This window comes from Ailuropoda melanoleuca, chromosome 8, assembly GCF_002007445.2.
Source record: "Ailuropoda melanoleuca isolate Jingjing chromosome 8, ASM200744v2, whole genome shotgun sequence".
Classification (NCBI taxonomy): domain Eukaryota; kingdom Metazoa; phylum Chordata; class Mammalia; order Carnivora; family Ursidae; genus Ailuropoda; species Ailuropoda melanoleuca.
The window spans coordinates 81043839-81055842 of record NC_048225.1 but is presented as its reverse complement, the minus strand read 5'-3'; positions in this window follow the sequence as shown (position 1 = coordinate 81055842).

Genomic DNA, 12004 nt, shown 5'->3' with positions numbered 1-12004 from the left:
GGATTAATGGCAGATTAGACAATGCAGAAGAAAAGGACATTGAACATGAAACATAGTAGAAACTACCCAGAATGAAACACAGAGACAAAAGCCTGGAGACATTAATGAACAGAGTCTCAGTTAACTGTGGTGTACTTCCAGTGGCCTGAGAAGCATGTAATTGGCATCCTCAAAGTGAGGATAGCAGAGCAGGAAAAGAATTTGAAGGCATAGTGACCAAACATTGTCCAAATTTGATGAAAACTGTAGATCCATAACTTCAAGGCTCACCAATGCCCAAGAAACAGAAGAAAACCACAGGAGCACATCATAATCAAACTGTGTAACATTTGGTGATAAAGGGAAAAACCCTACAAACAGCCAGAGAAAAAGGAATGCATTATGTATAGAGGAACAAAGTTAAGGATGACAACAGATTTCTCACCAGAAGCAATACAAGGGAAGAGAGTGAGTCAGTATTTAAAGTACTGATGGAACAGTAACTGTTAACTTAGAATTTTATACCCAGGGAAAATATGTTTCAGCAGCTAATGTTAAAAAATTTTTAAAAAGAGAGATTTTTTCAGATGTATAAAAACTGAAAAAACTTGGTACCAACATATTCTTACTATAGAAAAAGTGTCCTCTAGGCAGAAGGAAAATGATACAATGGAGATATGAATCTATACAAAGGAATAAAGAGCATTGGACATGGTAACTATGTGGGTAAATATAAGACTTTAAACAATTATTTTAACTTCTTTGAAAGAAAATGATCATTGAAAGCAAAAATAGCTGTGTTGGAGTTTATAACAGAGAGAAGCAAAATGTATGGTCGGTGGTATTGTAATAGCCATTGTGTGGTGCTGCACTTGTGGTGGGCATAGCATAAGGTATAGACTTGTTGAATCACTAGTCATTTAACTGAAATTAATGTAAAAGCTTGTGTCAACTATAATAGAATAAATAATTAAAAATGTGTGACAACAGTATCACAGATGTTAAGAGAGAAGAAATGAAATTTTTGGTTGCTAGGTTCTTGAACTATATATGAAGTGGTACAATATCATTTGAGGGTAGATTGGTTAAAGATGTATATATTATATAAATGTTAGAGCTACTCCTGAAACAAAACTACAAAGAATTCTAGCTAAAAATCCAACAGGGTAGATAATATGGAATCATAAGGGATACTCAACTAATCCCAAAGTGGGGGCGATGGATATTAATGTTATCTTGATTGTGGTGATGGTGTAATGAGAATATACAGATGGCAAAGCTTATCAGATTGCACACTTTAAATATGTGCATATGTGAATTTTACCTTAATAAAGCTGTTAAAAAAGATAAGATAGATTTAATTACTCAACATATCTAAAATAAAATATTTATTTTTAAACAATAAAGTGCTTCGTAGTTCAGATTAATATACCAGAAATAGAACTTCACAATTTGCGAGAATAAGTTAGAATCGTAGAAGCCCGGCATTTACAAAAACTAGAAGGTATCTTAAAAACCATCTAGCCCTCTTTCTTCATTTCACTTGTATGAAAACGAAGGTCCAGATAAATGTGAGTTGCTCTAACTTACTATCGATCATCTAAGATGAGGGTGAACAATAGTAGAAAAAGAAGCCAATCCTTAGTTGATTTGTTTAGCTTTCCATGGAACTTCTTGAGTGCAGATCCTCCATGGGTTATAGGCAAAACCACATCCGTCACAGTATATCCCAGGACAGGGAGAGGACGGTTTTGATTAAGATGCTGGCAGCTCAAGATGAGAGTGGAACAGCACTAGGACTAACTGGGAATAGCAGGAGCTGTGTTGTGTAGTTAAACCCAAGGCAGCTGCCTTGTTACCAGTAATCATGATCTTCTTGAATTCTTTAAGTAAGCAGTGGCTTCAAAGACTGAGGGTATTAAACTTCAAAAAAACACATTTGGGGAATTAATCTAATAAATACGGTGCAGAGGGAAGAAGTATTAAAATCTATACCTGGATGGAATTTTGAACATCTGAATAGACACTATAATTAAAGCAGAGTGGATTACAATTGCTCTGGAAAAGAAGATTGGAGATTGCTTGCTCTTTGCAAAGTAGATTTACAAAGGGTGGCTTAAAAATCTATGAGCAAAGAAAAATCTGACTTGGAAAGGAAAGGAACAGGAGGGAATCAAATGAGAATATGCAACACAAGTTAGGGCCCCCAAAGAACAGGGTGAATTAATGTGAGCAAATGAGAATGAGAAAGGCTTTTCTGAATGACCAGGAAAAAACGGAGGCAAGGAAAAAGAGAGGCTGGCTGATGGATGAAGGCGATTTTAAGATTAAAGATGACTTTGAAGGCTGCTGAGGTGCAGCTACATTCCCTGTCACCCCCTCTGCCAACTCTGCTTTAATAAGACCGATGAAGGAAATAAACTCGGACAATTAACAGGCAATGAACATTCCTCCAAAGGAGCATTTGATAAAAAGCAGGGAAGGAAACATGTTACACCTTTGGCTTTCCATTAGGAAATAGCCCTGCTAATCAAAACTGGAAGGCAGTTCAGGATAGGGAGCTCGCCTTAGGAGAATTTTTGGTGTTTGTGTAGAATTTAAATAAACTCGGAAAAATATCAGCCTGTGGAAAAGCTAGAAACACCTTTGTAATAAATGTCTGCCAGAACTGATGTCAGTGTTTAGCAGAATAGTGGAATTGATTTGGACATAGAAAAAAAAATCTACAAAAGTATAAAGTAAACATTGCTATAGTTGTTAAATAGCCTAAGAGTTTAGGTATTTAAATTAAATTAGTCATGTCATGCTCCAACTCTTAAGCAAAATTAAAAAGAAAGACTATGTGGCAGGAGCAGGAGAAATAAAATGATCTATCATAACCTCCTTTTCTAATGGTGGTGTGAAAATAAGTCCTTGTCCTTTTCCATTTGGGCTTTAAGGAATTCAGATAACAAACCCAAGTCATTCTCTACATGTTATGGCAATAGGCATCTACCTACTTTGCTTGATATCAGGGATCTATGAATACCACTTCCCCTGAAGTGCTTCACTTTTCCATCTGCCAGGAAGCTTGGGATTCTCCAGGTACATCTCTCCTTGGAGGAAAACATACTTGCAGGCCCAATGTAGTTATATTACCTGGGAAAGTTAAATTACCTGGCAAAATACATTGCCCTTAAATACTATTTAATAGATTGGTTTGGGTTGGTTTTCTTAAAGAATAACTAGAAGATATAAAGGCTTAAAGAAAGAGTAAGACCTGACATTTACGGAGTGCCCCAGGCACGATGTTAAGTGGTTCACATAGGATTATCTCCAATCCTTTGGACAATTCTTTGAAAAGGGTACAATATAATCTCATTTTTCTGAATGAAAAAACAAAGGCATAAAAAGATTTAGACAGTTGCCTAGGATCAAACAGCTGATGATTTAGAAAGATAGGGGACAGGGTGCTATAGAGAAGAAATGGGACCTGTCAATAAAGGAGGGGATCCAAAGACCCAAAATCCCACCTTTCATAAAAGCGTCCTCTGATTTTCCTGCAGTGGGCTAGAGATCTTTATGGTCCTGTGTTATGGTTAGATCATGTACTAAAACTCTATGGCTCTGTAGTTCTATTAGAGAGCAGGGTCCTAGGAGAATGAATCAGAAGATGGGCGAATTTTGGTCGTAGGTGGGCAGGAGATTGAGAAAGTGACATAAACTGGGACACGGTCCCTGCAATGAGAAAAACTATCAAGTCTAGAGCAGCTCAAGTGCTCCTTTTGGTGGCTTCACTCCCTCACCCATGCTAGCATGGAATTCTCCAGGGCTTTCTAGATAAAATTCTTTCCCACAAACATAGGAAAAGACTCTGTCATTACATAGTTTTTCATGAAACACCAATGTATTATCTTTAAGGCTCTGTGCACTTGTGAACCTTTCATCTTGTTGGGGCTCAGGGAGGAAGTAGGCTGTGGATGTCTGTGTAAGAGCTGAGAATAGGCTTGTGTGGGCAGTACTGGGGACTCAGCTGGGGGTGGGGGCTGATGGTAAGCCAGGCATGAAGGGGCCAGAGGGAAAACATCTGGATGGCCTGGAGGCTCATTTCCTCCTGCTCTTGGTTGTGTAGCTAGAAGCTGGATCAACCATCTGAATCAGCTCATTAGAAAGACTGACTAATACCAGCAGCTGATCTCTTCACTTCTAAACCCCTGTTGTTGCACAGTCAACTAGATGTTCCTCAGTCACCTTTACCTAGAAAATTTGTTTTGGAACATTAAGGGATAGGTTGTTCCTACTAGAGCCCTGTCCATCATTTACTCAGCTTTGTCTCACTCGGAAGCTTCTCCTCAGGATGGGAAGGAACCTGCACACTCTGCGGCTTTGCTGATGAGCTTCTCAAAAGAGATCGGATTTTACGTTATGTGGCACAGCTGGAGGTGGCACTTATATCCCCTTCTCAGGGCTGGACAGTGATGAGCCAGGTGAGCAGTGCTGGGAGGGTGCCCATCGGAACTGGAGAACAGAGTGTGCAGTGGGGAGGGTGCTCAGGCACCATCTGAAGGTGCCTGCGGTTACCCACAACAGAGCAGGGATCAGTCCTGAATTTTGAGGGGCAGCCTGCATGGTTCCCAGAAGAATGATCACTGAGTAACCAGGAGGAGGAATCGAAGCCAATGCTAGGACGATAGGAGTCTAGAAGCCTGGGTTAAAGCACTTGGGCAACAGGACTTTGAAAACAGAGGTAAGCAGGTGGGAATACTCACACAGTACTGGATGCAAGAAGACACTAGCGCAGCATATAACCCCCTAATACGTGATGCACATGCATAGACCTTGCCAGGAAGAGCTGACATTGTCCAGAGCAGGTTCAGGCACGGGCAGGCAAGGGTATATGGTCAGGGCTGAATGTATTTACAGAGAGTGGGCAGGGGATAGGGAAGTGCCTGTCTGCACAAGATACCAGAATGGAGGCAGAAGCCAGGGTCAGTCAGGCTGAACTTGCCAGGAAGGCCAGAGGAGAGGTCAGCCCTGATGGTGTGCTGGGCAAAGCCCGTGCTGTCTAGATAGAACTCTGAGATTCATTGCAGATGGTCCTGGGTACAGAGATCAGGATGTGGTGTTATCTGAGGTCAGCTAATGGAGGATCAAAGGCTCAGCAAATTCCAAGAAGGTAAAGAGGTTGAAGCCAGATTAATAATAAAATAGGAGAATACTAAAGGAGCTCTGGCTTGGACAAAGTGCCATGTTGGGTGAGGACTTCTGGGCAACTTCTAAAAACCCAGTTGTCCCTTCCTCAGGATTTAGCAGAGGCACTAGATCTCAGCTGATCAGGGAAGCTCTGTTACTCTTGGGGAATGAGGGGAGGGAGGCATTCCTCCCATTCATCATGATATATTGGAATCTGAATTCTGTGGGGGGAGCATGGTCTTTGAGTGGAATTTATTTCTGGGGCCTTTTGGGACTAAATCCTGGAAAGGTGGTGGTCATCCTGTAGGGACTCAATCCTCTTTAATATCCAGTCCTATTCTATGTTTCTATGACATAAGTAGTGACCTGGTCACATAAGCCCTGAGGAAAATACTGACATTGGTTTATTGATGTATTCCTTTACTCAGGCATTCAATGAATATTTATTGAAAATGTATAAGGCATGGTGCTGTGGATATGATGGCCAACTAGCCAGTGTAGTCCCTGCCCTCCAAGCACCTTATAGCAGAGAGGGCAAGACAGAAGTGAAAAGCAATTGTATTGCTGTGAGATCCATGGGATACAACAGAGATATACATAGATGCTGTAGGACCACAGGCCAGAGCTATCTAACTTGATGTGGAGGTCAGGGAAGGTTCTAGGAGGTGGTCAGTCTTGGACTCTGAACTGCTCCCTGCGGCCTCCCTCCCCCATTCTGGCACCAAATTCTCTATTGCTTTCTAAGTGAAACCCCCTCCCATAAATAGGTAAGACTGTTACCATCACACACATTTACCTGAAACACATTAATGTATTTATCTCTAAGGCTCTGTGCATTTGTAAACCTTTTATCTCTAATTGCGGGAATGAAAGATTATTTCTTGTTCAAAGGAATTTCAGGCTTCAGCAAATGGATATAATGGGTACTTTTTCTATATTTTAAAAAAATTGTGAGCAGGAGAGAATGCTTCATGGAAAGTGAGCTCATGAAGTGATTATGAAGGACCCAGTCAGACCAATTTCTTCTGTATTGTCTAATACACCATCAGAATTAAAGGACAAGTTCCAAACTGGAAAAAGTATTTGCAGCATGTGTAGTAGATGAATTCTCTCCTAAATGCATAAAGGTTTAAAGATAAGGAAAAAGATAAACAAGCATGTAGAAATGTGGGCACAGGACTTGAAAAGACAAGGTAGTCCTGCTAATTTATAGTTTTTACTTGCACAATTCTTGCACATGAAGAAAGCTCAGAATTGTTATGGAAAATTTACAAGAAAGTTAATCTGACACATTATAGTGATAGACATATTATTATTGTGTTGCATGATAATTAGAGTTAATTTGCATAAAGGCTGTAATTAGTATTACTTTTAGCTAGCCAAAGTTTCAGTTCTTTTTCTCACTTTTAAAGTTTCTTGGTAACTATAATTATTGTCAAAGATGTCAGTTTTCCCTCAACACCCTCATGTTCTCTCTCTCTCTCTCACAGACACACTTGCATATGAAGGGAAAGTGGTAAATATCCTAGATCAGTTTCCGTATTTCTGTTGGCTCTACCTCTCCCATGACTGAAGCGTCCTCTTCGATCACCTAGGCTCTCCTATCCCTGGAGCTGTTGAGCAATGGGAAGTTTCCAGCTCTTTCCCTCCTCCTGCATTTTCAGGTATCCCACTGTTAAATACCTCAAGGCAGAGAACTGTGTGCTTTGAGGGAGTGGACAATCTTTCTACAGGGAAAGTGGTGGCTGTGGGGGGCATTTTGTGAAGGGGCACAAACAGGGCAGTGAGGGTGGCTCTGGGGAGGGGAGATGGAGGGGCAGAAGGACTGGGCTGTGTAGTCCCAGGGTAATTAGGATGAGAGAGGGTCTTGGAAGACCAAGGAGGCTCAGATCCTCTTGTTCCAGGACCAGGGGCCGCAGTGCCAGAAACCAGCAACTCCAGGATTTTTTCCCTTACAACCACTGCAGAAAAGAGCTTGTTAGGAAGCAGCACAGGTCTGTGCACCTGAGGATAGTCAAGGGAGCAAGGAAGCAGAACACTTACGCTTCTCTCTCAGGCCGTCTCCTCTTACCTCCGTCCCTCATGTTCCTAAAGCAGTGTCGGCTCTGGGTCCCCCAAGACTTAGCGTGATTTGTAGGAGCCCTAGGAAGCTCCCTTGCACCTCTACCCTGTACATGTTGATGTGATAAATTCCTTTTATGGGAGATAAAATCCTTAATTCTACAATTAAAGATAAGAGGCTTAAAATTACCTAGGAGAATGAATACATTATTATGAAGGTGTTTTATCAAGTTGTAAAAGACTTGAAGTTATGGAATCCTCTTCTGTTTTTGATGGAAACAGCGAGGAGGCAGAAGGACCAGATCAAGACTGGGCAGATGACATTGTAAAGAACCACATCAGGGTGATTGTTTTCCTGGAATCTTAACGAGTCATTAAGAGTCTTTACGAAATGAAAATGCCTGAGGCCCAGTGTCCTTCTGGCTTATATTATAGAAGTGATGTGTCAAGCCCAAGCCAGAACAGCAGGTGAGGAGAGGTGAGGATGATCAGTAGCAAGCTATACTTAGAGTAAATAGTAATCCCCTCCTCCCTGCCTCATATACTCAGGATCCTCTTTCCAGGGCAACTCTGAAGATGAGAAACTTGCAGGGCTGTGAGATTTTCATTGCCCTGCTTTTTGGTGGTTCTTAGCACAGTTGTTGGCTCCTGCATTTTCTACTGAAGACAGCTGGGAGGGAGTGAATGTAGAGGCCTTGGGTGGGGAACCAGCTGCTAGGTAGTATGACCAAGATCAGTTTTTCTGTGACTTCTGTTATCATCCGTATATAGCCTCCTCTTTATCTTATGGCCCCCTCTTGATGTTTTATAGTCTGTCCTGTAATTACACAGGGGCTGGCGCACTGTTTGAGTATGTGTGAGGACATGCCCGTTCTGTTATTTTAGTCTATGCAATAGTTTGTACTAAGATTATTAAATAGAAGTTATCAGACCCAAGAAACAGGAATTGGGAGGTTGAAAAGGTTAATGAGAGAGCCATATAGAAGCTGGTGGACTGTTTACAAACATTGTTTCATACTGAGGTTATTTAAAAATTTGGAACCCATATGAGCCCCTGGAGGGAAAAGGGGATATTACATGCACAGATATTTTATTTATTGTCTTCTCCCCAAACAGTAAGTAATAAACAGATGAAACAGGAAGGTTATAGAATTGTATTACCTTTTGGCTGTGGCCAAGTAAAACTTTAATTTTCTAGCTAGAGATAACAGACAACTCCTATTACTCACAGGCGGGGGAAGGGCTATTGTAAAATCCTCACATAAGGGGATTTGTTCTGGGCTTTAGTGGCTCCTGGGGAAAAAATGCACAGAGGACTGGATGATCTAGGGGGAGAGTTTCATGGATTAGGGTAAGCTCCCTCCCAGAGACAGGCTAGGCAGGTTTATACAGTGATGCCTGAACATGAACCGAGCGTTCTGAATTCTAGTGGTAGACCATGGCTTATTTCCCCATTCCCAGGTCTTCATGTCCAGCCCTTCGGCTCACATTAAAAGTTCAAAAGGCCAGTAGACCAATGCTTGATTTCCTCCTACTATTCATGTCCTGCAGGATCTGAGGTTATAGCTGTTCCTAGCTATGCAAGAAAGGCGGAGATTGCATGTGTATAAATCATGTTGGATTAAACCATGCTGTAGTAAAAACCCCAATATCTCAGTGGTTTAACAACAAGAGTTTATTTTTTGCTTCTGCAAAATCCATTGTGGTTTCCTGCAACTATCCAAGAAGCTATCCCGATCTGTCCACCCATCCATCCATCCATCCTGCTTCAGTAATTTTGGTCCTCCCATTGAGATGCATGGCTTCCAAACTCTCCGCAAAGGGGAAAGATGAAAGTTGGAGAATGTCACTGAAACTTTTTGCTGACTCATCCTGGGTTACTGTGTGGTTTTGAAAACTTCAAGGTGGTTAATTTCATGATCTTCCACGTGCACAGAAAGGAAAAGAACTGCACATTGGCGAGCCTGACTGCAGACTGCCATGGTGTTCCTCCCACGTGCCGTAATTCTGAGAACTAATGACAGGGCATCTATACTATTATGTCTGTTTTTCAGAGCATGACACTGGGATTTAGAAAAGCTGAGGACTTGCCAGTGAGCCATTGGGTCAACATTCAGGGCAGGCCTGTTTGATTGTCTACATAGGTGTTTGTTTGATTTTTGCCTCAGGTAAAGGAGTGGCTTGTTTGTTTTTTGTTTCTTTGTTCTTATAAAATGTGTATTCATGAATGGCCTGTGTTCTTTCAACCATGACAGACCATCTCTTAAACCTCATTAATGATCTCTGGCAAGACCTTATAAGCATGGTGAAGGGAAGAGGGAAACAATTATTAGGTAAATGTAGTCACTTTATACAATTCAGGCAGAAGTTTCCTATTTTCCCTGTACTAGTCTGGGTTGTATGTTTCCCTTTTAATAATGTACTCAATTGCCCCAACCCTATGTTTTGCCTTTGCTAGTCATAGTTAACCTTAGATAGGGTAATTAAAGCATGTCTCAGGGCCTCAGTTTTACCATCTATGAAATGAAGCCAAGGAGAGTTTCCCTGTACCACTAAGGGATGTCTTAATGTTTAATTCAGTAGGTAATCTCGAAAGAGACCCATGATTTCCTTGGAGGCTAGAGCTTTGCAGATATAAAACTCTTATCATCCTTATGTTTCTTGTGACTGGTTTATAGCCTGTGGGACTCACTTGGTACCTGTCACTTACTTTCCTCTTGGTCCTTTCCTACAGAGCTTTATCTGTCATTGCATCTCAGGATCAAAAGAGTGTATAAAATAGGGCTCGTGGGGGATGGTGCTGGCAATGCATTGTTTTCTCCAGGACACAATAGGTACTGGGCTGCCTTCAGCAGCAGGAGTCATTTTAGGAAAGGCCGAAGTCTGGTCTGTCTGTGGTCATCCAAGCACTGTGCATCACTTTTTAAAAAATGTGAATACTTGCCCAGATAAGAGGACCTTATCTGATTTGTCTGTCTTTCCTAGCTATTGGCTTCCTTGTCCAAACTTTCTAAAACAGCATCCTCTATCACCCTCAGTTGGGTCATATTTTTTCCCCTTAACACTTTCATACTACATGACATTTTGTGTATTTGTTACTTACTGTCCATTTCCCCCACTCCATCCAACCACATAGATAACCAGCATATAAACTTGATGAGACCAAGGACTGTTTTACTCACTGTCTCTTCTCAGGGCTCAGACAGTGCCAGGAACATAGGACACATTTGTTGAGAGAATGGTTGGTAGGCACTCTTGAACACTGCATTTTCTGTGTATGTGTCCCATGAATGTGTGTGTGTGCAGTGGGGGAGACAGCATTTAAAAAATAACACCAATACCTCGCCTTAAGTAATAGTGTAGTTAGGGAACAAGGCCACATGGCAGGGGATGGAACTCCATGGCACTCCATGGCTCTCCCAAGTGATTCTAATTGTTTTCATTGTACTGTGCCTTCTAAACTCCCCTTGTGCAGTACTTGTCGGCAGGACATTTTTCTTTATTCTCTTTCTTAAATTGAGACTTTTTGCTCTAGCAGTTAACAGCTGTGGTGTTTCACCTCCAAGTTGTCTGGCACCCAGTAGAGTGGCGAAGTGATCCCTGTGTTAGCTTATCGATATCCATTTGGTACATTTGTCTTGTGGACTAGCTCCTTCTCAGCCTGCCCCAACTACTCTTTAACCCTGTAAGTCATATTAATCTGAGGTGCTCTGCAGATGGAAGTTATGCCGCATATGCCATATAAATTAATATTATGATGCGGAGACCATTCCATTTGTCTAGGGATTTGCAATGATTTACTTTTTATGAGTAAAGTTTTATTCAACTCTTAACAGTGAAACATAAAACTGTTACAATTGTAATGAAACTTATAAAAGCACAGAGGGTAGTCTCCAGCAAAATATCCCAGAAAGGGGGGAGGTGATGATACCTCTGAGAACAGATTGAGGAAAGCTTTGGTCAGTCATTTTCAAAGGTCCTCTCGATAGATTTTGGGTGATTCAGACTAGGGCCCTGAACCAGTATGGTTTATAACTTTGACCTACAACCTCTAAGCAACATCAAAATTTGAAACTCTGAGTATTCACACAGGGCTTAAAAATGGTCCTCAAAAAAGGTGAACTTCTTTGTAGGATCAAAGGAGTGTATAGCCCCTTTGCCAGATACGGAGCAGGTTGGGTCCATCAGTCATGGCTGCAGGAGGAAACAGATGGCAGGATTACATCAGGATAATTTTAGGAGATTTTTATTAAAAGGATCATTTTTAAAGGTATGCTGTAGGCAAACTAAGTACTGGAGGCTAGCAACAGTGGGCCCCAGCACCATCCCGCAGTCTGAGGGAGTGGCAAGACTGAGTGGCTCCCGGAGCCCCAGGACGTTCAGGGCTTTTGGGAGCTTCATTTGACTATAGCCAAGATCGCTGGAACTCAGACATCCCCAGAAGGCAACCCTTCAGGAGGGGCACAGGGGGAATTCCTCACTATTCTGGTCTCCTGCCATTACTCCTGATTGACTCCACATGACAAGGGTACTCCTGGATATAGTCTACATAGGTTAGAACTTGTGGGAAACAGAGCCATGTGGAGCATAATTAAGAGTGAATCTGCATGGGGACCGCAGGGGTGGAAAGGCTTCCTTTATGGGGAGGAAAAGGTCAGTGCCAGGATCTCAAGCCATTGTAGCAGTGAGGGTTATACCTCTTCAAGCTGCTCTAAACCCTGGCAGTGCACAGGTCCACTGGGAGGTTGTCTTAGGCTACCAGATATATAATTTTTGCTTCCTGCCTGGTTTT